General features: G+C 42.4%; 1 long non-coding RNA gene across 3 annotated transcripts in view; it reads left to right on the forward strand.

Moving 5' to 3' along the window:
• LOC147753148 (uncharacterized) overlaps positions 1-26,264 on the forward strand; it is a 53,307-nt gene that overhangs the window by 12,965 nt on the left and 14,078 nt on the right. For 2 of the 3 annotated variants that reach the window (XR_015312057.1, XR_015312059.1), the window contains exons 3-5: positions 16,017-16,182; positions 16,847-16,919; positions 21,161-21,369. This is a non-coding gene — a long non-coding RNA (uncharacterized LOC147753148). Of the gene's footprint in view, positions 1-16,016; positions 16,183-16,846; positions 16,920-21,160; positions 21,370-22,991; positions 23,925-26,264 lie in introns of those variants that run through there. The other variant, XR_015312058.1, reaches the window with a different exon arrangement.

Raw genomic sequence — 26,264 nt, forward strand, 5'->3', positions numbered from 1 at the left:
AAAAGTCTATCGGCGCACGCCTGGGAAACGGACAGGGGGCATAAAGTATAGGACTTCTTTGTTTAATTTATATGTTTGGCTCTTACATTACGGTAATAGCGTGCAGATTTTCCATCCTTTCGGAAATTAAATTCACGGAGGTCCAAATGAGTGTGTCGTAAAGCCGATTCTGGCAGTAAATTCAAGCAGTTACCATCAGTCACTGTTCTATCGAAAAAGAGTGGCCTGAAATACTGTACCACGTCGTAACTCCTGATAAATTTAGTCGTTATCCCTGCGCAAGATTCGCAAAAGGTGTAATTATGTCAATCAACGCTGATGCCAAGCGGATTTCAGGACGTTTTACGATAATCTTACAGTTCTTATTCTCGGCCGGCAATATCTGGTGATGCTTTCGGTCTTCCGGAACGTTGCCCATGAGCGTCCTGAGCGGTGCCATCCGTTTTGAAGTTATTTTCTATCCGATCAATCGTGGGTCGCGTAGGCCTGAATTAGCCTGTAACTTCCGCTATATGTGTGTATTTGTGATAAAATTTTTTTACATATACAATAATAAATCATGATGCTCAACTGCATCTATCTGTACATCCGTCCGACAGATTGAGTATCAAATTTTTAAAAGGCCATGCCGGCTCACACCTCGTGCTCGACCTAGTTCAAAGCCTTACGCAAATAAAATGTTTCGATCACCTAACCAGTCGCCTCGCAGTACCTCCAGCGCCTCCATTTAATCGCATTAATATTAACTAGACTGGATTCCCGGCCTTAACAAGCATCCACGCTTAACACGACTGCGTGCCTACTGCGATATGTTATAAGGATTTAAAATTTTAGCTGGCGGCTTGCCCACGCATATATTTGAGTCAAGATCCTTTGGGATACCTTCAACGAGACTCATGTGTCAAGTTTATCTAGGCAAAGTTTATATACGTATATATATATATATATATATATATATATATATATATATATATATATGTGTCCTCGTGCTTACTCAGAGAACTCTTGAGATACACAATTTTGATCAACTCTGTGCGGCTAGAACGCTATAGAATCGCAAATAAAGGCGACTAAATAAATAAGTAGCAGTTGTAAGCTATTATTAGTCATAGATGTTTCCCTTAAAGTCACTAATTTTAGTCTATCAATACGAGGACTAATTACGAGATGGGTAATCATTTTGAATTTTCTCGAAAACTTAAGTTTAAAATTCATTCAACGTTCTAAGATTACCAAAATAACCAATTCTACGCGGCCAGTCTATCCGATTGTGAAACAAATCGCCATTTGAAATCGACGCGCGGAACTGTCTAGGGGGTGGGGACCGATGTTTTCCTACCATAAGCGAGCAGCGGGATTATCACGAACAAATAAAGCTGCAGCCGACTAGTGTTTGTTTTGGATATATCCTTATATGTAAGCGTCAGTCTGGCCAGTACAACTAACCAACAGCTGTAAAGCTGAGCTTCATAAATGATAATCGCACACGGGCACCCTGTCGCCTGCGCCGTCACTAGCTCCGTCCGTCGAGTAGTATTGGTGGGACGTGTAATGCCCGGCTGGCCAGACTCTGCCAACTGCGGCAACAATGTTCAGACCTTTGTCGTTCGGGAAAGAAACGGGAGATTCTCCATTTACTCCACCCAAGGGGAGTGTTAGAGGCCGCTAGATGAGTGCGGCCTTACGCGCAAAAATGTAGAGCCGCGTTTTTGGTAAGAAGAATGTAGCGGCATTGAAGGTCAGGTTGTACTCTACGGAGCTGCTGCTGCGATAGCTAGCGCCTTGCAAAGGCCGGCCAGCAGTGCAGTAGTAAAAGGCCGTTCATATCTTTTTTATCCAAGAGCGGACTATATCAGGTATAATGTACGTAAGCCAACCATGCACTCCATACTAGCTTCGAGATCTAGCGGCAGCAGCCCGGCTAATTCAAGCTCGCTTAGTAGAAATCCTAACCTCAGGCGCCTCGTGTTCTTCGGGAAAGCGCGAGAAAGCTCGCAAAAAAACGCATTAAGTGGACAAGTGAACGGTTCGACAGGCAACTATCACATATTAGAAAAGGGTATGGCCTTTTATATATGTATACGTCGTGATTTCACACAGGAGACTTGCAATGCATAATTCTATTGATTTCATTTTTACTTCGACATGCCAAGTGTATTTTGAATACAAATGGTACGCTCGTATACAGTTTTTTGCTTGCAAGAACGTCGCAGGTCCAATTCGAGTTATAATAGACAATAAAACCTGTCTAAATACTACGTGCTAATTTATAATTGGTTTAAAATGTACGCGAGTCTCTGTAGTTTCCTCCTGTAGGATCTTGTTTACAGGATCGTCGATTAAGGGCAATATTTAAATACCGAGGTATCAGTGTGGTCCTGACCGCTATAGCCAAGAATATTTCCACTTATCCTCAGTCTTAGATGCATCTGCGTAGATCAGATGATGAATGATCAAACTGAAATTATCATTCTACTCACTTACACGTGATCAAACAAATGTATCATTTATGCTGTAGAATGGTTTGAGCGGTAAAACGCAAGATATGTGCGGTATTTTTTGCAATTCGGTACAACAAGGGGCCTTTCAGTGCTATACCCGCTAACCTTTTGTTAAGTCTAGACAGAAATAGTTGTGTTACAGTGTTTCTGGGAATCGTTGTAGAATGACGTTGTAGATTCGTCCAGCCCTTTCGTGCCGGAAAAGCTGGTCCAGGTCACACTCGTCTGAAGTTCTAACGCAATATTCGGAAGCAAAATGTCCTTCGTCAGATACTCGGCTCGTACATAAACCTCTGACTACAAAAATTCGTTTTCTTTGTGCGTTATAGGCACCGCAAGTGGCACCCAAACGGGAAACCCTATGTGAGATCTGCGCCTTAGATGCTGAAAGGAGCGATGTTTTAGCTGATATAGAAACGGGTCGTCTTCGCTTTTAGGCCGACAGAAAATGGCAAATCGACAGTAAGAAGCAAACAGGCGATACATGATGCGCCTGCTTCCAGGAGTGTACACCAGTGATGTACGCCACTTGTGTACGTTATGGTCTTTAGCAATGTGGGGAAAAATTTAAGGAAACCTGAATAGATTACTTGGTCGATCTAATAATATGAAACAGGCCTAGTAGACTTTTGTAGTGTCTCATCTGTACTGGTCCTGGAAGTTTTTTCACATCATATGTATATATATAATGCATCGGGATCGACCACAAGCGAGATAAGTTAGCTGGTTTATATATTTAAGCTCACTGTTGGGATTCGAACTTCTAGCCTTACGTACGTAGGTTATATACTTGTCTAAACCACACCACAACAATCCGTGTTGCGAACCGCCTCTATTGTCCATTAAATATGGTAAAGCTGATTCGATTTCTAAAGCGAAAAGCTAATGAGTCCTGGACAAAGCTCCTGGGTGAGTCGACTTTAACCTGAGGCCGGGCCTATTGTCTTTCCTCTCTTTTCCGATTTTGAAAGCGTGCCCTCGATGTGGACACGAAGGGTGGCGGATAAAGGCGAACTACGAGCGATGATTTGAATTTTAGGAGAACATATGACAATCTCAACGACATCTGATAAGATCCTAGCTCACGTCCGTCGACGGATCTACACGGCGACAATTGGCCGCCCGACTGCCCAGTCAACGGGCAGCTTAGCATAAAACGCCTTTAAATTCCGTCCTCACTGGCGTTTTGGTGCCGCGCCTTACGGTTCGATGATTTCAAGATTTATATTCGGTTCAATGTTGAATGTTGAGCGTTGAGCGTTCAACACGTTGGGTATGCACATATTGAAAATGGTCAAGTAGCTAAGGAAGCTTGAGCGCTCTCCTTTTTGCCGCGATAGTTAGCACAAATCGCATGGTGCAAGATTCAGGTTCAGCAGGGGCCCATTCATGTGGTTGGGAAAAATTTGAATGTGCGTGTGTAGGGTGTGGGGGTGTAGAACAGCAGTACAGGCTGCGTTTTGCCTTCGATCGCTGAACAATGGAAGGACCGAACTGCTAGGCGGGACGCTAGCTGGCCGGGTAAATGGGAGGCACCGAATTACGAGTCAGCCCTGAGCTCGACAAACACACAAACGGATCAATTTACATCCACAAAAAAAACGCCCTGTCCCTTCTCCTACCTTAACGCTGGTCGCTGCCGCTTTGGCGTCGCATTCGCCGTTCAGCGTGCGGGCCGCTGTGTGTCAGGAGACGATGTATATCTAGCTGGTCAAAGCTTTTGCTGGAGGCTTTGGCCAGAAAGTGCAGCATCAGTGGAGGGCTATATAAATATCCTTTCTCTAGCGTGCGAAATTGTGTGGGAAGGAAGGAAGGAAATTTGACTCTTAGGTACAGAAATAGGACGATTCAAAGGAGCCATGAGAAACCGGGACAACGACAACGATGCGGATAGTGATTTCGCTAACGCCGACAGCGACAAGAAACATTATCGAGGTGTGCGGATACGAAGTATTGAAGAAGCGATTTATATCGTATAGAACCTCCTTTACTATGCATTGTATTTTAGTGTCGCATGTGAAAGTTTGAAGCCAGAGATGATAATTGTTTCTAACTAAACGACCGAGTTCCGCTCTTACTAGCATCTTTCGGGTGCGTGAACGTTTTGGCCGTTCATGATCAATGGCAACTACGGCCAAAGACAAGCCTATATGTGTTTCATAGCCGAACAGTGCCAACTGAAATCGATGTCGACCTACGTATCGTTCTTTTTTATAGTTCATTTGGGACCAGCTGACAGTCAGAAAATAGTCATAGGTAGATTTACCTCTACAGGTCTCACCTGATGTTGAATAGCCTTTTAAAGTAGGTAATAAAACAAAACAGGTACTGGAGGACAAATTGTGCATGAATCGATCATACTGTGTCTCTATTCTCACTGCCGGAGGTTCCCATCGAGGACTATTTACATGAATGACCCGACGATAGTACGAAGGTGGGTACTTGATGCTAATTAGCAGCGATATGAAATTCCATCCATGCGATCGTTGTGCTTCTTCAAAGTTTAAAATATGCATAAATACCTATAAAAAACAGTCACGTGATGATAGTAAGCTTTTCTGATCAGTCGCTGATCGGATCACAGAGTGATCGGGGTACAACTTGCTTCACCTAACGCGATTTAGTGACCCACATACTATTCTTCCATTCGATGCTGCTGCCAGCCGAGCTTACATCATTTACGCAATCATAGGATTGATGCGTAGAAGACAATGACTTTTCAGGAGATGTCTCCGTACCAAAACGTCGTATCGCCTCGATCATGTGCAGTCAGTTCGATCCTCTAACTAACGGAAAGTACCACTTTTACACGAAGGTGACTTTGGTGCGGCGTCGTTACTTCGTACTATAATGGAAATATATATGAGAAGCTATCCTTCGTGCGTTCGTGTAACCGTATGTGTATATATATATATATATATGCGTCGTTTTGACATCGGTGTTACGTCCGGGTGTCTACGGGCCTGGTGCTGTGCCAGTCGGCTTGTATAAGACAGGATACGTTCAGATGAACTGGATGTATTATGCCTCAACCTTACTCGACCAGAGTGACAATGATATATGGGCCCCGCTGAGTTGGCAGTATCTTTTGTTAGCTACGACGCCGGACGGTACTACCTACGAACTAGCGGATAGCCTGTATGGGTCAAACGCTGCTCGTGCTGCTGTGGCCATTGTAATGGCTGCTGTCGCTGCTGCTAAACCGTTGCTATGACTATAGTATCCTGTAGAAAATAAGGCCAATGCTGGGGAGCCTGGGCACAGCATCTATCGTCGCTGTAGCTGCCACCGATGCTTCTATGAGTGCGTCGTTGGCTGCCGTGACGTCGATGCTGCTACTGCTGACTAAAAAAGCAGCAGGACATATTGGTCCGTATGCACATAATACAGATGCTCCGAGGCAAAGTTAATGTCTCTGGACGGCGCTAGTTTCTAGCAGCCCCAAAGGAGTAAGGGTACAGATAGTAAAGTAAGAATTCACAGCGGCAAATTTGGGGCCATCGTAGAGAGTAGCATATTAGTAGGCGCGTTTGTCCACTATGCAAACTTAGATACTTGCTAACAGGGACTGCAAGGCTTTTTATAGGCTGGCAATTGAAATTTTGTTACGTCGTGCGGTCCATTGTGATTAGGCGATCCGGTAAAGCACAATCAGTGGCGACGAAATATAGTATCTTACCTGTTGACCTGCTTTGGGATTTATTTTCAGCTTGAAAACACGAGTTTCGTAGGGTCAGTTAGATGTAACTGTGTGCCTGTACACTGTTCAGCTTCCACTCGTAACTCGATAATTCCAGGCAACGTCGCAGAGGTGAGACGACCAGGTCGACTAATGTTTGTAAAATGAATTTGTCTAACATATCAGGCCGGCCGATGTGCCGTTCATAGAAACCTTCTGTGCCTGAATAGCTGCTACTAATGCTAGTCTAATCCAATACAATACAATACAATTAACAAGGGGCCGTGCACTTTCTAATACTTTACTGGTTGGTTAAACGCAGTGGACATCATCGCTATATTTAGGGTCGTTCTCCTCTGTTGGGAGCATGCATGAGGTGATCTAAATCGGTAGAAGCTCTATAATGAATAGACCTACTAAATTGTGCAGAGTGCATATATGTCCTTTGGCAAGTGTGTATCCGCGGCTCGTCTAAATCCACTAAAGCCTTATTTCGAATTCTGCATCTTCTACTTAGCTGCCCTTGGGTCGGAGAGAATCAGCTTCCATCTTTTCAAATCGATTATTTCGCATAGAGTTAGGCTGTGGCTGTACGTGGCACGCTAGAAGAATATTTAATTAAGTAGAAAAATTCCAGCTTTGACATCTTGTTAAACTAAGTATATTAATGAAGACTAATTGTTTTTATTCATACATGGCAATCATGCTTTCAATATCCGATGATCTTTATTGGTTCCGTCTTGCCGATCATTTACCTTGTTCTTGGCAGACGATAAAAGCTAAGATGATTGTTCGAAATAAGAGGAAAAAAAAAAGAAAGGGAACTGTTTCTTTAAGGCGGCTACACTGTATTGTAGGCTTGACCACTTTGATTTTAGGCCCTTCGCTAATAACCCGAAAAGGTCCAATAGCCTATTACGTGGCGCAAATCGACTCAAATCTAGAATATTAATAGGCAATAGTCGAGTTGTGCTTGCACTGTTCCGTACAACGCTGCATAGACCATTACTTTTATCATTCAATTTCAATCAACGTGAAATTTTACGTTTAATTTATTCTTACATGCCTTGTATGAAGGGGGGCTGCGCTATGTGGGCAAACAGAAAAACACTATCGTTCAAAACAAGCAGTGTTACGGGCAAGACAAACAATTTTCCATTATATCCGTCAAAGGCTCCCGTATTATACGGCCGAATGGCAAATACCCATTGAAGACAGCTATGTCGTCGGTCTGTATAGCCCCTCAACATGGGGGCTGTACGGGCCAACGTGAGGCCGTATAGTTCATTAATGATTAAGTCAGTTATTTAACACAAGTAGAGAGAAAATGCTTGTCTTCTTAAAAGGGGATGTGTCTATGCTTAGAAAAGTCGATGCTTCATAAAAATTCATTGCCAAGTTAGGAGACAGGTGTAAAATTATGTTCTGCTGTGCAGTATGCAGCAGACTTTTGAATAGCCTGGGCCCATGAAACAATGCCAATCTGGGCATGATTCTTCAAAGTCCATGTAGTTGTATCGAAGCCTGTATAGCTAACGTGATTATGCATGATTCCGGTATAAATTTTGATCTATGAACATGACTACTCTTAATAATGCCCGTACTTTGACAATACTGTTTTGTCCGCACGATAAGGTCACCAAGACCTCTTTCAAAAGCAACTTTATGATAGCACGTTACTGATAACAACGATATGTAATACAAATAGCAAGTTTTAGTTCCGCTGGGCATATATTTGCGTATACAGGTACCTAAACTCTGACTTGTGCTTTGAAACCATTGAGTTTTTCGGATTTTTTTTTTGCAAAATAGCATCAATAGTTTTTCGAGCTTCATTTGCGCTCGAAGTACAGTGGTTCATATAGCCCCACCTCATTCTGCCGTATGTAGTTCCCGTTTCATATAGCCCTGCCAGCTCTTACATGCCTACATTAGATTAGTAGAACATAGAAGAATATGATTATACTTGTGTATTTATTATGCCCATTTGAGCAGCAATCAAATAGAGGTACAGTCAATAACACATGACGAGAGGTTGATCAACGCTCTGGTATATTTGGGCAAGATGGATTCCTATATTGAGATTAATAATAATGGAGGTTTAGCTATTAAAGGATTCGTTCGGTCCGAGGTAAGCAAGCCTATTCAGATACCCATAAGCCCGGGACAAGCATTACTGGGCAACGATCCTTGATCTTATTATTATTTGTAGCCGAATAATATAGGATAGATTCAATCTGTCGTATCGGACGGCTAAGTCTACTCTTAACTATTATTCGTATGTGGCACGTGTTTTGCCGGCTACTCGGATAATTAGATACTTAAAGCACATAAACGTGGGCAAATGTTTCCTTATTTTATATGGCCGTATTTTGTTACATATCATTATCACGCATTAACCGACACGGACCAAGGTCTTGGTAGCATGAGATTTTGATTTTACCGTGGCGACTTCTTCCCGTAGCTACTATGCCACGCCAATCCTTAATACAGAAGTATGCTAAAGAAAATCAGGTCAATACGTCAATCATCCCTGATTTCAGCTTTCCATTCGTCCTTAAAGTTTGTTTCGCTGATAAAACAAGACTTCAACGGAGAAGGCTATTTTGAAGGTTCGCGTCGAGGATCTCTTTCGTAAACTGAATGATTTAGCCGTAATAGCAACTGTTTTATATGGGTTTTGAAGTTTTAATGGCCGTAAGAACCTGATCACGTCGATGCTGTAAATCCTTAGCATTGAATCAGCACACGGGAGCAACCCGCTCCGGGCGCCAATGATCCTAATAGCTTTGTTCCAAGTTAATTTAACATTCTGTAGACGTGCGCAATTACTGTCACCCATTTTAGGCTAAATAGTAATTTACTTGAGTATAATCTAAGCACCGGCAGACATCAATAGCTTTGTTTCGGCCAAATCAGCGACAAAAAAACACCAAAATTTTATAGCTTTGTCCGAAACACATGGTCAAGATCTGCTAGAAAGTAGGAACAATCGAATCACTATTAAATAGATTATTACAAAGGCACGCAGTCGTTATAAATATAGTTATAACATGTTTAATTGATTGATCATATACACATAAGCACTCTGACCTGTGGTGCTTCATAGGGCTCAAATGATAGTTTGTACGAAACGTATGTTGCACTAAATGGCTGCCACGGCGGCAGACAGCGCTTATTACGACGACGATACGTTTTGACGTATTCTGTAACAGAAAGGTGTGAACGAGAAGTCTGTCACGCAAGGACAAAACAGACTACACGTGCCTACTGTCTGCCTCCACGTCATTTGGCCAACATAATGCCTATTTTTTGTCGTCGGCACACGATAGGAACAGCTAATGTGAAAATATGCTACATGCTTATCTCTAAATGTGTATCATAATGGCCGCAATATTCTCTGGACGTAAGTATTCATTAGTAATTGTTGTCCACTGAACGTGTAGGAGTTTGCAGCAAGCCTGCATAGCGCTCTGATCGGATCGTCCTTTGAACGAAGATACCTGGAGAACTTAGCTAGAGAACTTAGTTTTAGCTATAGTCTGCTGTCAAGCTAAAACGCATCTGCTTCGTAATCTCCATATGCTATCAAAAAAAATCGTGCTACCAAAACCAGTCGTTGTGGTAGCCGTAAGGCGTGGGCTAGTTTTATGCGATAAGCTAAGATGATTAAGAAGAAATTTACAAGTTCGGGTATACACTGACGAGTGCTCACAGGTGCTGATAGGAACGAAGTGCGGTGGGCTGGGGGTATAAAGGGGCATATCAATACGCAACAAACTAAATTTTGCGACGGAATGATGTTAGGTCCTATGAAGACTGTTGAAACGCGTCAGCTTAGGAGCAGTTGGATGATCTGTATCGGCAACAGAGACTCAGCACTCGTTTATGCAGTCACGTATTAAAGAGGATCAAAACGGAAATTTAATATTTTCAATTTATTGTTGGCCACATGGGCCACTATTAATAATGCGATTGAAGATAACGCTACGGTAAACCGAAGATGACAACAGTGATAAAATTTTTCAGCTTTTGACGAGTCGTTGCCAAAGATGTCCACAAAGATCCATATGGGCTAAGCGGTTGTGCTATAAATCCGTAAATGTCCCGCTTCAAATATTCAGACGTTTATATATCTGCTAGAGGTCGTAAGGCTTTTAGCAGGTGATGGAAACCGTTATAGACTGAAACGATCTGAATCTTCATCTAACTTTACGCTTTCAAGTTTGTTTCTGCTTCCTTTTCTTGCTGCTAAAAAAAAAAAAGCAAAACTAATACGATATGAGCAATACTGATGGGTTTAGTCATTTTTTGTGTATCTAAATAACAACGTAAGCCAAGCTTGAGTAGCTGAGTCTCTTTGATGGCGAACAGGGAAAGCGCCGCTTCAAGTCTTACGTGTGTACTCATCCTGAGCGAGGACGTATGCCTTGATCTAGCTTCAGCTTTTTAAGCCTAATGTTAATTAATCAAACACATAACAGTACTTCAATAAAGCTAAATCAGTGCGAAGCTAAACAAAAACCGAACTCAGACTACGTCACTTGTACGTGTATTGTTTAAAATAAGAAAAATATAAAACTGTTACTAGAAGGTGTTTTTTCAGTGAAAAAAGGCTAAAATACATAGGATATTGGTGAAAGGCTTCTTGTTCATCCTGCAAGGGCGAACCATATATCAGGTTATGTACTACAACAGGTCGTGAGCGAAATATAGAAGTTAAGTAATTGAGTATATCCGTAACGTTGATTCAATCAACGATATTTCAAAACGTTTTGTACCCGTATTTTTCGAAATCGATGCACTGACCATCTAGTTAATAATAACAGTCCTCATAATGATAAAGATATTCTCAACAAGACATTGATGTGAGACGAATGTTGCTTGGCGGAAACGCTTAACACAGTCCTAAGATCGGTTAGGAGCACATTTGATCGAATCCTGATACTGGCAACAGCGGCATCAGATAAGTAGGTTTAGTTAACATTACCTACAATATATATAAACCACATGTTCGTTTTTTGAATGGAAGGGCGGGGTGAGGTGGGGGTAGGCGTTGCCCAGTTGTATTTCGCAGCATTCTGGGCCGGAAGAGGCGAGTATTAGTTCAAGCAACATGACCTAACGACCGATATCGGTCACTAGCTGTGACAGTAGAGCACTCCCCGCGATCGTCGTCTTGGAGCAACATGAAGAGTAGACGAGGGAAGCAAACTGTGAACTGTGAACGACGACGACGCTCATACAATCTTGTTCGCTCGCGGTGTCCCGTACTGCAACATATATATACCTATCAGTATATAGCATTGTGGGTGTACACTGCCTAGGGCCAAAGATCATAAAACTAGTCGATCTTGCACGGGGAAACAGCGGCTCTCAGCCGTCGACGACCAGTCCCCGGCAAACTATCCTGTGATGAACCCTTTTTTGCTGCCTTCGCTGCCGCTGCTGTCGGCGACACTCCTTTATGGAATACAGCGTGCAGGAGCGGCAGCAAATAGGAATCCAATATTGGCCGATTGTTTTTGTTGCAACAGCCGACACCTCTCAGGGCCTAGCTAGTGACACTGGTGTTTCTTCTAGGGGTCATAGTGGAGCTGCGGTGCCGTGTCCGTTGCAGCAGAATGGGACGCACTGATGGGTATGAGTTACGCCTCCGAGGGGCGCCTCTGAGCAGATCAGCCCCCGTCCCCGTGACCAATGCGGCTGGTGTGTTAAGCCAAGCTATGGGTCTATGGGACCGTTGGGGGAAAAAGGGAAAACGAGAGTAGGCGGACGACCTCATTATTCACTGGGTAGCAGCAGCAGTCGCCGTACAGGGCGTACAGGGAACAGCGAAATAAAAAAAAAAAAGGAAAACGACGACGACGACGGTGGTGCCACCGTCGCAGTAGTCTCGAACGCAGACGGTGAAAGACAGCGTGCATTCAACACGCATTCGACCAGTGTTGCTCATATACAAATATAGACAAAAACAGACGACGCACCATCCTGCTCAACTGTTCTTCGACGTGTCGCGTCTCTGTGATTTGGACAATACTGCCTTGCGCTTGTGGTCCTTTCAGCTTACCAGGCCCCAAGACCACCCCTAACAATTTATAACGTCTTCCTTCACCGAGCCCCTAGACTCCGTTCGCGGCAGGCGAATAGCAGCCAATGAAATTGTGCCGTCGCAGGCAAGACAGGGCGGCAGCAGCAGCAAGGGCATTACCTGAGTTGCTGGCATCGACAACACCATGCTGGCAAATACAGCACTGCGGGTCTCGGATATTCTAGAGACAATTGATCGCTTGCTGCACCCTACGAATGCCCTGTATTGTGTCTTACCGTACCGCCTTCATTGTCGTCGTATTGGGAAGGCAACCTTCATTTTCATAGACACTTCGACTGTTTCCAGCGCCGTCGCAGCTGCTTCCGTCGCTGCCAAGAACCGAGACACAGATCTGGGACACAGTAAGAATGGTGAGATAGGAGATGGATAAAGGAGTCCTCATTCTCTTGTTTTGTGTTTCACTTTGGGGTTAGGCCTTTTAACGGCCTTAATACGGTGCGGCTCTTGCTGCTGGTGCCACTGTCTTCAGTCGTTATTCGTGCGTAGACAGGCTATTAGATTATGCATTAGGATCAGAGCTGAGATGGTTGATTAGATACACAGATGTATCTCCAACGGTAGTAATCTGCGTAGAGTCACTGTAGTAGGTTAGGCGAGCGCACTCCAATGTATAGTATGTGCAAAGACCTTTTTCCATATTTGCGTAACATATCGTATCTGTAAGTTCTGCCATTTGGTGCGTCTCAGGAACTTTATTAAACAGCGCGGATCCATTTCCAGAGTTGGTATGGAGGCTTACCTCCATTTAGCAACAGCTTTGCCTGGAGTGACGGAATGAGAAACTGTTCCAGCCATTCGTACATCAACATAAATTCTCTTATGAGAGAAGCTATTAATGGAAATTTATATTTGCAAAAAAGTAATAATTTCAGCATGGTGAGGTCACTGATGTTAACAAGCCTAGAAAAAAACTGCAAACGACTAGGGTCTTTTGTCAGTTCATGTATGAATCAAGTTTGTATATCGATAATTACATGTGAAATATGCAGTGGTTCTTCTTTGAGGATACTCCTATGAGAAATCCTTTGAAGACAACAAAGTAGAACAGTGGCCGTTTTGGGTATGAGTGTTGTCAGACAATAAAATTTAACTGTGCCTTCTTAATCTTTCAGGATATCAAAGCTGAACACCCTTAGCATAATCTCTGTACACGATAACCTCTATTTTAACGAACGTAGGTACAGCTGTCTATACGTGAGACTGAAATTTATCTAACTTGACAGATACCTCGCCACACTGAAAGCGCAATAGGCAATATTTATGAGAAAGCAAAAAAAATCTCAATCGTAATTTTCAAAATGAAGGTTAGGAAGGGAATAGGTTTGCATAGTATATTTCGCACAGTATATTGAATATCACGAGCGTAGATTAGTCTTAACCCAGACCCTGTTTATATAAATATTTGTGTGAACAATTCGTCTGCGATAAGGATGTAAACAGTGTAGGAAGTTGTCTTTTTTGAACTTCTTTTGAAGCTTCTGTTGCTATTGTGGGTATCGTGCACGTCTTATATAGACTCGGTGTGTACAAGTTGTGGTTAAGAACTATATAAATCTACAGCGATCAATACACTGATGTTCTATACAACTGATCACTATTTAACTAGTAGTATTTAATTAGTCTCATTTTTGTACAAAATTACTCTAGGCACGTATGAAATTAATCCTCGAAATTTTTAATTCGACGCCAACACACCTATTTCTGAATCGGCCTATAAATTCAGCTCGTCTTTGGGTCTGTCTGTTGATGTTTATCAATAGCGGACTTAATGGAGATGCTGAAAATGATGATCATCCGCTAGAGATATTAGCGAAGTTTCTAGATGCCGCTTTTAGGCAGTTTTTGAAGCACTTATCGCTTAACTTTCCGGCAACTTCTCTACCGTGACGTCGAACAACCGCTTGCGTGTCTGTTTTTCTTCGTTTTGATGTTCATATCACACAGCCTTTACAGCTATGCCGTCTGGGCGTCTGCTGTACACAGGGCGAAAAGAACAGACCACATTTCATTGCGAATCTATTAGCCAGTACAGGACTGGGGAAAGTGGAATAAGGATCTCATGGCGCTATGCGTGCTTCCTTTCATCGTCTCACTTGCATACGCAGACAGAACAAATACAAATTCTCGAACGGGTTCTGCGGCCATCTGCGCAGGGTTTTGCGGCTTCGCCCATCGATAATCTTTTACCTCACTCGTATTATGTAGATATTGAGAAAAAAAAGGTGATTCAGTGAAGGAGAATCAACGTTGTCAGGGGCAACGTACTGTTGTAAAAAACGCACGCGCGCGAGAGAGAGAGAGACGCAGCTGCCAGATGTGACAAGTTCAGGAAGAAGGCTCTAGGTTGCAAAATCTTCACTTGAATGCCAGCTTCGACGGCCGCCACTGTTACAAGCCTCACCAACGCAAAGAACCTGCCACCGTCATCATTGTAGAGCTGGAAACTTTGAGAGTCGCTTGATAGTGATGTGTCCCCCCTGCTCGCCTACAGGCGACAGTAACATCAACTATGCCAGACGACTACTACAGTCATATCTCCGTTATACTCTTATATATCGCAGCACTAGTAGATTTGAGATCACTACCATCAGAGTACAGCCACTGGGGTTCCTGCTGCTGTTTTTTCCCGTTTCTTGGGTACACAAAGGCATCAAACATGTGAAATTCTCGGAAGACTAAGAAAGAGAAACGGTCAGGAACGTTTTGGAAATGCACAGGAGGCGAGTACACATCGAAGGGTTGAAGGCAAACGAGGTTTGGCCGGGAGCTTGTTTGAAGAGTGCTTGTACTGGGGTGGGCTACCCGTCATGATCGTCATAGCAAAGGTGCATATGCGCATTTTATGCAAGCGACAGGCGGAGTTGACACAACGAGGCGCATCGATACGGACACAATGTATCAACAGCAGTGGCAAAACAGTGCTAGGCCAGTAGTATATCAGAGATATAAGGTGGAAAACGGGATAGATTGAAAAGCGCCGAATCTGTCGAAGAACGGAAAAGGGACTTGAAGAATAAGAAGCACAAGCATCAGAAAGCTACACAAAAATAATGTGTTCAAAGATAGAAAGAATTCTGGGGTAGATCAGTTGGAAATGTAATAGAAATGGAAAAATGATACTATTGATTTATGGCTGCGTCACAGAACGACAGTAGCCATATAGGAACCAAGAAAAGCCAGCCCTTCAAAAGATGTAAACATATGTTTACTTTCTATTTATGGACAACGATACTAGATACAGATTTGTGAAAATTGTTTATGCTGGGGGCATCCCGTATTACTTTCTAAGATATTCTGCTCTCGTCAGTGGCTGGATTAAAACAATAGACTCAGGCCCAGGCCCAGCCGACTTATAAATATTAAACTCAGAACATCTTAGCTTCTCTTCTGAGAATGTAAGGCATTGCTTAGTTTGTAGATGAGTGCTGATGTTGTATATTATGGGATATAGGTGTAGTTTAAAAGTCTCGCAGTCAGGTACAGAGCACTTGATTGATTCGCTTATTGATAATGTGACGGTGATGCGGAAAGTAATTTACTAGAGGGCACAGGGTTAGATGATTAGATCTTCTTTCTCCTGCTATAGCAATGCTTACTCTAATAACAAATACACTTTACGTATATATGATAGATGTGCGTAAGGCAAATTTGTGCCTCGGCGCCAGTCCCGAGTTGTTTTCCCATGTAATCTTTTCCCAGCTATATGTACTTCTGGTAATTGCAGGACGCACGTTCATCCAGATAGGCTATTCAGGCCGAGATGGTAGTTACCCGCAATACCAAGCGATGGCTTGTCAAGTGAGGGAGGGTGACCGCTACGGTCCGTCCGACACAAATTCGCCGGCTAACGATATGCTCTGAGGCCTTGTAGCGATGCCTAGCAGCAATAGGTGAGTCGTACTTTTGTTCTCATTTGACTGCTATGTTTGTCCGTATATCTCTGTCCAAGTACTACAAGAAGACCTCAACGCCGCCCTGTTAATGAATCATCTTTACAGTCTCATATTGTATAGTGCTATATAATTTAGCATACCTTTGTGTTATAGAGTAGCGAATGGTAAAGGTGCAATATGTATTGGCTAAGGCTAGAAACAGTATATTGACGGTACAGTTATCACCACCCTATTATATTCACGGTTTGGTTAAAAAAAAGAGGAGGTATTTGTAATACTTGCAAATAAAACAACTGCGACAATGATAGGAACGTATAGACCAATATAATTTGGGTTTTCCAAATTTTACTATACCAATTAAAAAATATGATGAAGTGTGAACGGTCAGTGGATTCTCTGGAGAGCTAGCTTTACGAATACGTTCATGGCTAAGTGTATATTTATATATCTCTATGGAGTACGCCCATGTAGCGGTGATGTCTCCCGTCGAAAATAAAGCAGCGCGTGACAAGCGCCTGAATCTTCAAAAAAGCGTCATAGACCCTATTGAAATAAACACATAGACTGCGGAAAGTTTTTTCCGTTCCATCTTCTGTTGTAGCTTGAGTAGAGTATACGTCCATATTAAATGCTTTCAACTAATCTCAACCCGCTTTATCAGTTGCTTAGAGCATACTCAACCCATCGTTCCCTATGCAACCAGACGTGCATGGTCGTCACCGCTAATCAAAATGGTAAGTTAAACTGGTAACATCAGCGTCATTGACGCTGACTAGCCGGCTAAAAAGCCAACCTATCGAAATCGTACCATTTAAAACTAGGGCTAATTAGCCTAATACTACGTTTGTCGTCGAGGAGAGACACATGCGATTCCACTACATGCATTACGCCACGACCGCTGGCCGTACCAATTCGTAGTCATAGTCAGGGCATATTGTTCTGTGGCTCTGGCTTTCTATTCACTAGTCGGGTTCATGATGCCGAGAAACCCCGACGCGACGGTTTGTGGCGGCTTAATGAAGCATCGAAATAGTGACTCGAGGCAAGCAATAGCTGGCGAGCTGTGCGGCAGTTCCCGTCTCATGGCCGCCATGAGGTTCGCAACGGCTGCAATGACGGTGAAACAAAGGAGACGGAAAGCAAAATAGAGAGAGTGACAGAGGCCAGTTTCCACAAGTTTTTCCACTAGTGTCTACCGACGGAGCAGTACTAGCAGCAGCAGCAGCAGTAACAGGCAGCTGTGAGATTCCCTGCCTCTATTTTTCACCCGCATTGCTAGCTAGGCCAACATCGCTCTTTAATTGCTGACTAGCTGCCGTCTGCTTTTGTTTAACTCTGCGATTTGTGCGTCCAACGCTCTGCCGGAAGAAAAGCTATGAGGGAAACCGCCGAGGCCAGCCAGTCCAACAGCAAGCAGTTTCTAGACTTGACCGGCTTTATCCGGTCGGGTTAGGGCCCTATCTCAAACGCCATTTATATTATAGCCTAAGATGACACATTACAAGCATTGCAAACGCACCCCATACATTGAGCCTTATCTAAAACTGTCGCCTGCTAATATAGCCCGCCTAGCTGCCACTCCCCGTAAGTGGTCTCGCCCTGACATTACCGTTAGGTCGGCTAAGCGGAGCACTGAAGTCAGGCAAGGCAGAGCTCATTGGCTCATTGTGCTCCGTTAAATCTAAGATGCTGTCACTCGTTACCTCTGTGGTCACGCTTTTCGCTAGCCCCATCCCCTTTTTGCGCCTCTGTCCCTATTTAGCTCATATGAGACGTTTTCCCAGCTTCCCATCTCCACACTCTCTCACACCTACCCTCCATTTTTCTCCCCCTCCCTATTTGCCTACCACTGACCGTTGCCTGCGCTCCGATTACACCAACTAACCATAGGACTGTCCCATAGATCTAGACCATAGAACTAGATTTTAACGAACTTCCTGCACTGCTCGGAATTACATGCATGGCTGTTAGCACTGCGGATTCTACGATGTCCGGTCCGCTCGAAGGTAGTCCCTTTTCATGCCAGCACAGGAACGCTCTGTTTTTGAAGGGTAGAGAAAAATGGTTGAAAAAGGCTTGATGAAGGAAACAAAGATTGTTGACGATGATACAGATCTTCCTACAGATCAATTCATCTCACAGCCTATGGTCGTCGCTAAATTCGGCTACAAAAGAACTCTAAGTAAGCTTTGTCACAGTATTCATCTACATCATGGTCGATATACTTAAGCTTCAAGACAGTGGGCCTTCACTGGTCATTTGTTGGCGACCGCCTCTGTGCGCACTGACAGATATAAAGTAGGACCAAGGAAGTAACCGAGTGATAGATGAGGCCCTTGGCGACGAGGTCTGCCCTTTGTTGAGGTCAGTGACGAAGAAAGGAGCGGACAAGAACAAGACGAACGAACGAACATATCGCCGTTATTAAGATATTATACTAGATAGGTGTCACGCTGGGCATGGATGACGGCTATTGTACTAGCTAAGCTTTGATAATCTCTATCGATAGATGCACGTTTTTCGGCAATGAAAAAAGCTCAGTTGACAATTCTAAGCGTAGATCTATTTCATAGTGCAACATGCTTTAGGTTCCCTAACATCCCCAACAAATAGTTCTGTACAGTATGTGCCTTTTTCAATATTAACATTTTTCAGAGTACAATAATAACAAAATATGTGATCTCAGGATGATCGAAGACAATTCGATCGATCGTATGACCCTATACATACGCAATATTCTGGAAAACTTACACCTATGCAGAAAAGCGCAAAAAATTGTCGAAATAATGGTAATGACAACTAAGTTGTATATTCTTGCAGTAGCGACTATAATACAATTACATATATCTATCATATATATATATATATATATGTATATATCAGACATTTAGGAAGTTAGTAATGGTCATGGTGGGGCTTTGTGGTTTATCTTTTGCCTCCTTGTTCAGCCAGTCACCCGACAGATTGGGGTCGTTGTACGACGATGGTCGCTATTGTTGCTGCTGCTGATCGTTTATAGATGTGGCAGACGCTCTGACATCACCCTCTACAGCCCTAGGTTCCCATCGTTGGATTCTAGCCATAATTATGTTCTCGCAACTGTCTGTTCTTTCCGCCCAACAATTTACTGATCCGAATCGGGTCATACATCTCTGACGTCAGACCTTATGCCTTCTTCTTCCCTGGTTGTTCGTGGGTTTCTATCCACTACCATGAAGTAACATTGCGCACGGCAGTAAAAGTAGTGGTAGAATGGGAAATTATTTATTACCGTGGCGGCCTTAACGATTGTCTCTCTCTCTCTGCGCCGGTTTAGAAACCGAACTAAGTAACTTAGATAAACTAAACTGTTGGTAGACTGCAGACTTCGAGCTGCACCTACGCCCTATTGCTACCCTGATCTGCAACGGCGCGCAGGATCAGTGGTTCATACACAGTATTGTGAAAAATCTACATCTAATATTAACACTAATAGTCCTATAGCGCCGATTTCATTCTATACGCATTTCCTATAGATTGAAACCTTCTGACCACACTGCAGAATCACGTTTACCTGCAACAGGTACTTTTCCTGTGTTTCTAAAATGACTGTAGAGACAACGCTGACCTAGTCTGAAAGTTTAAGAAATCTGTCCTATGAAACAGATACTTGTTATTTTTTATTCAAAATTTTTATACACGTATTTTTTTTCACCAAAATAGATCCGACTACAGTAATACTATCTGTTTATATCTGGCACGCCATATCCACTGCGTACGTTCAGACTTGTGTTATTAATGTACCGCAAAGTTACGTTGCTCAAATACATGGACCAGGTAAGCCAGATGGAATTAAGGGAACAGCATTTGCTACAAACAGATTCTATAGGGTACAGAAGAATCAAAATGTTATACGTATTAACGATGTCTTTGCTTGAGACACGTGTGCCCACCTAAAAAAGTGAGCAAAAAACAGCCAAGAAAATAAGTTGAATTATCTATTTATTCGAAATCGCATTGAGCATGAACCACGTGACAGAAGCCCCTCTCTTCTCTACCTCGGCATCCGACTACTATGACTACTCCGAGCTGCCTCGCCATGTTTATCTTGTCCTATTCCGAACAGGTCCCCTGCTGCTCATCCAGCAGGATCTTGGTCCTACTTAACATCGTAATCAGGGCAAACCGATAGACCAGATTATGGCATAAGGTTTCTCCAACTGCGAGACGCTTCATTGATCGCCTAGTAATGTTGTGTTAGATCTGCTAAGTTCGTACCCGTCGAAAAAGAGCAGACTGAGAGCGTAGTGAGTTGCTCCTCGATTTCATAAGCACCGGGAAATGTAGCAGTCAATGGGCCTCGAATAGCTATGAAGTAGCCTACTTACATCTATTTCCTGTCGAGTGTCCTGCAACCAAGGCAATGAGCGATGCCTATAAAAACGTAGGCATAACCATCATTCTGTAGCAGTAGTTAGTCATACACTGTCATAAGCCTTATTAAGGAACATTACAAAAGCTAAAGTTAGTTAGGCTGATTTTCCTGATGATAGGAAATTCTCGTAAAAAAAAATTTAATATATTCGTATAGAATATATGCGTAAAAAAGTTATGCTCAACACACGAAATATAATGCAACCACAATGTAGCTATAAGTAAGACCAAACCAACCTCTTGAGCGGGGTATTCAGGCATTTGTTGATTAAGCGTTTAGTAGTACCAGTGCCTGTTGTTTAGAGCGTGCTATATATGTGTGTACGTATTGCTCTCCGGTAACTTGTTGATGTCATAAAAGCGCCTCTATATTACATCGGAGCAATAAGCTGGATGAAGACATCTTTACGGATTCTAGGATCGATTTTACTATAGAGAAGGTATTGTACTCCCCGTCTGTATCCAAACAGAATTAAAGAGCAGCTGATTTTTCTTCTTTACCATTTAAAAAAGGCTTCTTCAACTGTTTAATAACAACAAATGTTCTTTTTTCTATACAAAGGATATCGCTAGTGTCAAAATGCAGCAAGATCACAGGGATGTGGAAAGCTTTGGTCTGCCTAATATCATTTTGCCTCCGGAACTCAGTCTTCCTCTAGCCGGATATGATAAAGCTGGTTAGAGATCAGAACTAACTCGTTAAAGAGAAGGACGTTGTTGGATTCTAAGCCCGGAGGGAAGCGCCACAGGAGGTTCTTCGATAGCGGCGATGTAAGTACGAAAAGCTCCAATTTTGTTGTCTGATTCTGCTTCGGGCCACCCGCCTCGTGGCCGATAGTGACCCGTCAGATCGTCTTTCTTACTTTAATTCTCCGCTCTATTTCGCCTTGATTCCGGCACAATGCAATCCGGCAAAGCCTAGAGGACACAGCCTTTAGCTGCATTGATATATTGGAAAAGGTTAGAAGCAATTTCGCTAATAAGAGTCTAGAGGACTCTTACGTTTAGCCATAGTGTGTCTGAATGTCATTTTTGCAGTGGACAATAATACAATATAGTAGGCTCATCCACACGCATTAACTTGTGTCATAGATAATATCATATAACGTAAGTTTTACTGAGAAGACGTATAGCAAAGTTATTGTGTGCCCTTACACAGTTCGTTTGAGTGAGTCTTTGCAAGAAAATTCGTATTGATTTCATTCACGAGTTTGCTCGCATCTACACTACAGTTAATCGCTCAGTTATAGGATAACAGGTACGCTTTTGAATGTGCTTTAAGGAAATCCAATATTTGTACGTTTAATAAGGCTTTAGGAACGGGCAAGCCTTAAGACATGTCGTGCGGCCTGGCTGAATCATTGAAGATCATTCTTCAAAGCCTCTATAAACGAGTATTTGTGTACAACTATTTGTTCTATTTTGTTTGAAAGATTTGAGAGGAAACCAACGCTAAAATAGCTTGCGGCAGTCAATTAGAAACAGGTTGATGTTCTGACCAGAAATGTCCATAGGTATAACTGGAAGCTAAAGTAAATTTGGTGTTCAAGGAATCGTTACTAGAAGTTATCTACCAACAAATCAATGGCTTCTAGGGAGGTCATTGCTACATCAAAGATTAAGCACATCCACGGCGATGCTGTAACTGAAGAAAATGAACCAATGGATCCTCGAAATACGCATTTTATTGTCACGGGAAAACGAATCCTACCTAGCTAAATCAATCGATTAAACATATCCCTGTCAAAAGGTAGAAATATTGGTAGAACAATCTATAATTAATGCCCAATGACAACTACCTCAATGAACGTGATATAGGCTATGAAATCGTATTGGTTTTATGTTCCGCTGTCGCTGCTTAATATCATTTGTTACACCGTATGTTCGTAGTAGACGCCTTACGAATTGGGATTGCATTTTTCTCGTTGGGTCTCTTTTACTAAATGAGTTGAACCGTGGATTCCCTTAATTAAGCGATCGAATGTTCCCTCGACAAACCATGTTGTTCCTTGTATTGCAATCGGTACTTGACCGGTGATTTGGAAGATGGTCGACAACGAATTTCTTGAAGACTGCGATGTCTCCCTGAAGTGTCCAACTGTTGTTTCTCCCTTCATTTCCTTTTTCAAAACGAGGTTAATTATGGACATTTCGAATGTAGCTGGATCCGTACTCTCTAGATAGAGGGCAAATATGGGCCGTAGCGATGTAACTCAGAGCAGCGTTGAAGGCTTATTGAACTAAGATCATATACTATCGGCCGTAACATTGAATAAAATGTTTTTAGGCTTCTGAACTTTACTGTATAACCAACATGGTAGACTGAGTCGGAACTCTTGAAACGAAGGGAAGACCTAGAAGTCTTTTTTATGTTATTTTTTTTTATGTTACAGATGGATTACAAGAACCGATAAAAGTATCCAAATGCCGTTCTTACACCCTCTACAAGTACTTTATCATAGCCTATTAAAACGAGTACGTCCCGTTTTTCTTTGAAGCTTTTGTTAGCGTCGCGGAAGAACGGTTGGATATTCCTAAATGAAAGTTCAGATTTTGCCAGAATTTGATGATGCCAGATGAAGCCTTTTATCAAGGCTTTCGTTGGATCGATCATCGGAAAGAGGAGCTGGAGGCGCACGAGCGTGGGCGTTCAAAGCCATGTTATTACCACCTTTGCAACGCACGTACATGCCCGAAAAAATATACTTTACGTTACGTGTATGTCGAAGCCTTGTATAAAGTACAGCAGCTTACTACCGCTGGAGTAACACAAATAGGAATCGGAACTTTAAAAGAATATCTTATCCATCCAAGGAAGTTGTAAGAGGCCCAAACACTGAACTTGCATCTTAAAATTTGGCAAGTAAAAAAAAAAAAGAAGAAAAGATGCCTCCCAAGTAGAAACCAAAAAACAGAAAAGCAAAAAACATTTGAAAACAATCTCGTGTTTCACAGTTTGAACTGTGATAAAATAGGCGGCTTTGCCATGCGATCAGAATACACGCTGTGCATCCATAGCTTTCCGGTTACTTACAAACTCGCGAATCGCCGTAAGGACTAGATGTGCTTAGTGGTCCGATAGATTGAATAAAAAAGCTGAAAAGGTCCATTGTTTATACACAAACTTGCCGCTTTGGAACTATTCAAGGAAAATCGAACTTCTGGCGGTATGAAGTCGCCTGTAATAAATCCGGGCATCTCTGTATATGGTAAGGTATCAAACGTACTGCAGCAGCTGAGGATCCTGGTCGTTCGAAATATGCCACAGCCGTAATTAGGCATGTGATATAAGTAAATTTAGGGGAGCGCTACGAATAGATTCTCCAATTTTTAGGAAAAGACCGAGTAACATGAAGTCTTACAACCCAGCGATTTACGTGCATCGAATTCAAGGATGTGCGCAACTCCTTCTTGCACCATACTTCTGAAATTGATGCTATCGGATGCTTTTTATTGACAGAAATGATGTTGGTTCCATGGCACCTTGCAGTTTTTCTTACTTGAAGTAGACTGAAACCTGCGTTGTTTACGATGAAGATACACTCCCGAATATCGCTTCAATCCCTATTGTAGCCGGAACAGCGTAGATTTCGTTTTGGTTGTACAATACATTTAGAGTGGCCTTATGACCTCCCACTTGCAGGGCAGAGACCGATGTGTAGTATAATTTCAATATTTATATCAACTGCCAAGTACCGACAGATATGTATTGTTTAACTCTATTGCTTTCGTCATTCGTAAGCAACGTTTGCCAACAGCATAAGTAGCTTTTGTGAAGATACAATCGAAGAAAACCTTACGACGTTTGAATCTTCACAGATTATAACAGTTTGACCGATGTCACAGAGGCACTAGCAATCGCCAAAGGCCAATGCTCTCTATACAGTCACTGAAGAATGAAAAAATTTGATTTATTGATATTTATTGGAAGATCATTGTTTCAGGTCCGATAGAACAATTTTTTTTTTGTGTTGTATGAACTATACACTGAACTAATGTAGCAATATGTATCGTCTTTAGTAATATTTTTCTTAAATGTTTCTAGCCAGTAACGAGAATGTGAACCGATTTATTGAGAAGGAGGCTTTTTAACGGTACAAATGGGTAACGGTACATTTGGCTATGGGGCTTATATAGAAATACAGTATCACTCACTGTATTTGATAGCACAAGTATTTGTATTGCTTTACCTTCAAGTTAATCACTTTGTAGTTTCGTTCAAAGCTTGTGAACATCACAGATCTTAAATAATTACCAAGCTTGCTACCTTCATGCCGTAATGAACATCTCATACAATAGCTAGGTTCGCCCTCAAATGATCTTTTATGACACTGGCCGTCCGAATGATATCGTCTCTTTATGGTAAAACCCTGATATTTTGCCATCCCAATGTGGACAATAAGATAAGAAACACTACTTCATACCCTAACTGGTTTCGCGGAAAGCAGATAAACGTAAGAGTCATAAAGACTGCTTTAGAAGGTCAGGGTCTGGTCGAAGTTTGAAGTCCTCAAAAGCAGATGTCTTCAATTTGTGATAAAGATCGGAAATCAATACTCGATTGGTCGTTGTTTCATCTCTTTCTCCCTATACTGTCGTCTCTCGATTTTTTCTCACAAAGACTAACGCGAGCGCCCTAGAAAATATGAACTATTATATATCGGTTGTAGGAGGACGCAGCTCTAGATGGACAGCAACGAGTAGATAATAAAACGTATCGTTTCTCAATCAGACAAGGGAATAGGTCTGTGTCACGTGATCAGCGTGAGTAGAATGGATTGGTGTGATCACTTTCTCATCGAAACTCTAGCTCAGTGTATGTTCGTCACGAAGCGATGCGCATTGTTCATTGTGACCGAATGAATACTATAACACTGCTTGAAAGTAGTAGTTCAACTTATCCGCCTATCTGTGTACAGTTCATCAAAGATCTAGGGGTTATCTAGGGGTTAGGCAGGCGAGACCTTCTCTTTGTTGGTGCCATTCGTCTTCTTCGAAGGTTGAGACCTATTATTAGTGCTAGGGGTGATACAAAATAGTGTGGAAATTGTTTCTTTTCCTTAATCTAGAAGCCTGTATTAGTGGGAATCTTCTAATCACACAAGGTAGATAGATGGAATCGTGTTTTGCGAAGCGAATGAGTACGATCGATGTGCCAAGTGTGATTGAAACTTTTGTCGTACACTGATGACGATAAAGATCTGCACACAGATGGTCCTCGATTACGCAAAGGTTATATCCTTTGTGTGAAACAAAAGGGTCTTTTAGTTGGGAGAAGATCCATGGCCAACATTTGTTGGCTAAAAGAGCATCTGCCTACTCATTTTAAAGAAGAATCATTTGACGCGATTCTGGCCGACCTCTTCGACCTGGTGTCTGGGCCGAGGCTGCTTGTAGGATAAATACCCTTTTTTTTTAAGGACAGAATATTAATCTATTCCTAATTGCGCGCTTCAGATGTGTGCGCAGCCTTGGGAATAGCTGAAGATATACTATGGTGTTGCTCTTGCTATTGAACAGCTGCTTTTTTTCTGGCAGCTCCCATAGACGAATGCATAACGAGTATGTATACGGCAGCGGCTACTAAGAATCATGTGCATAAGGGCTGCAGAAATGTATGAGATAAACTATTGACAAGTAATTGTGACTGTTCTTATATATATATA

The sequence above is a fragment of the Varroa jacobsoni genome, unplaced genomic scaffold (genome assembly GCF_002532875.2).
Source record: "Varroa jacobsoni isolate VJ856 unplaced genomic scaffold, vjacob_1.0 scaffold_705, whole genome shotgun sequence".
NCBI lineage: Eukaryota > Metazoa > Arthropoda > Arachnida > Mesostigmata > Varroidae > Varroa > Varroa jacobsoni.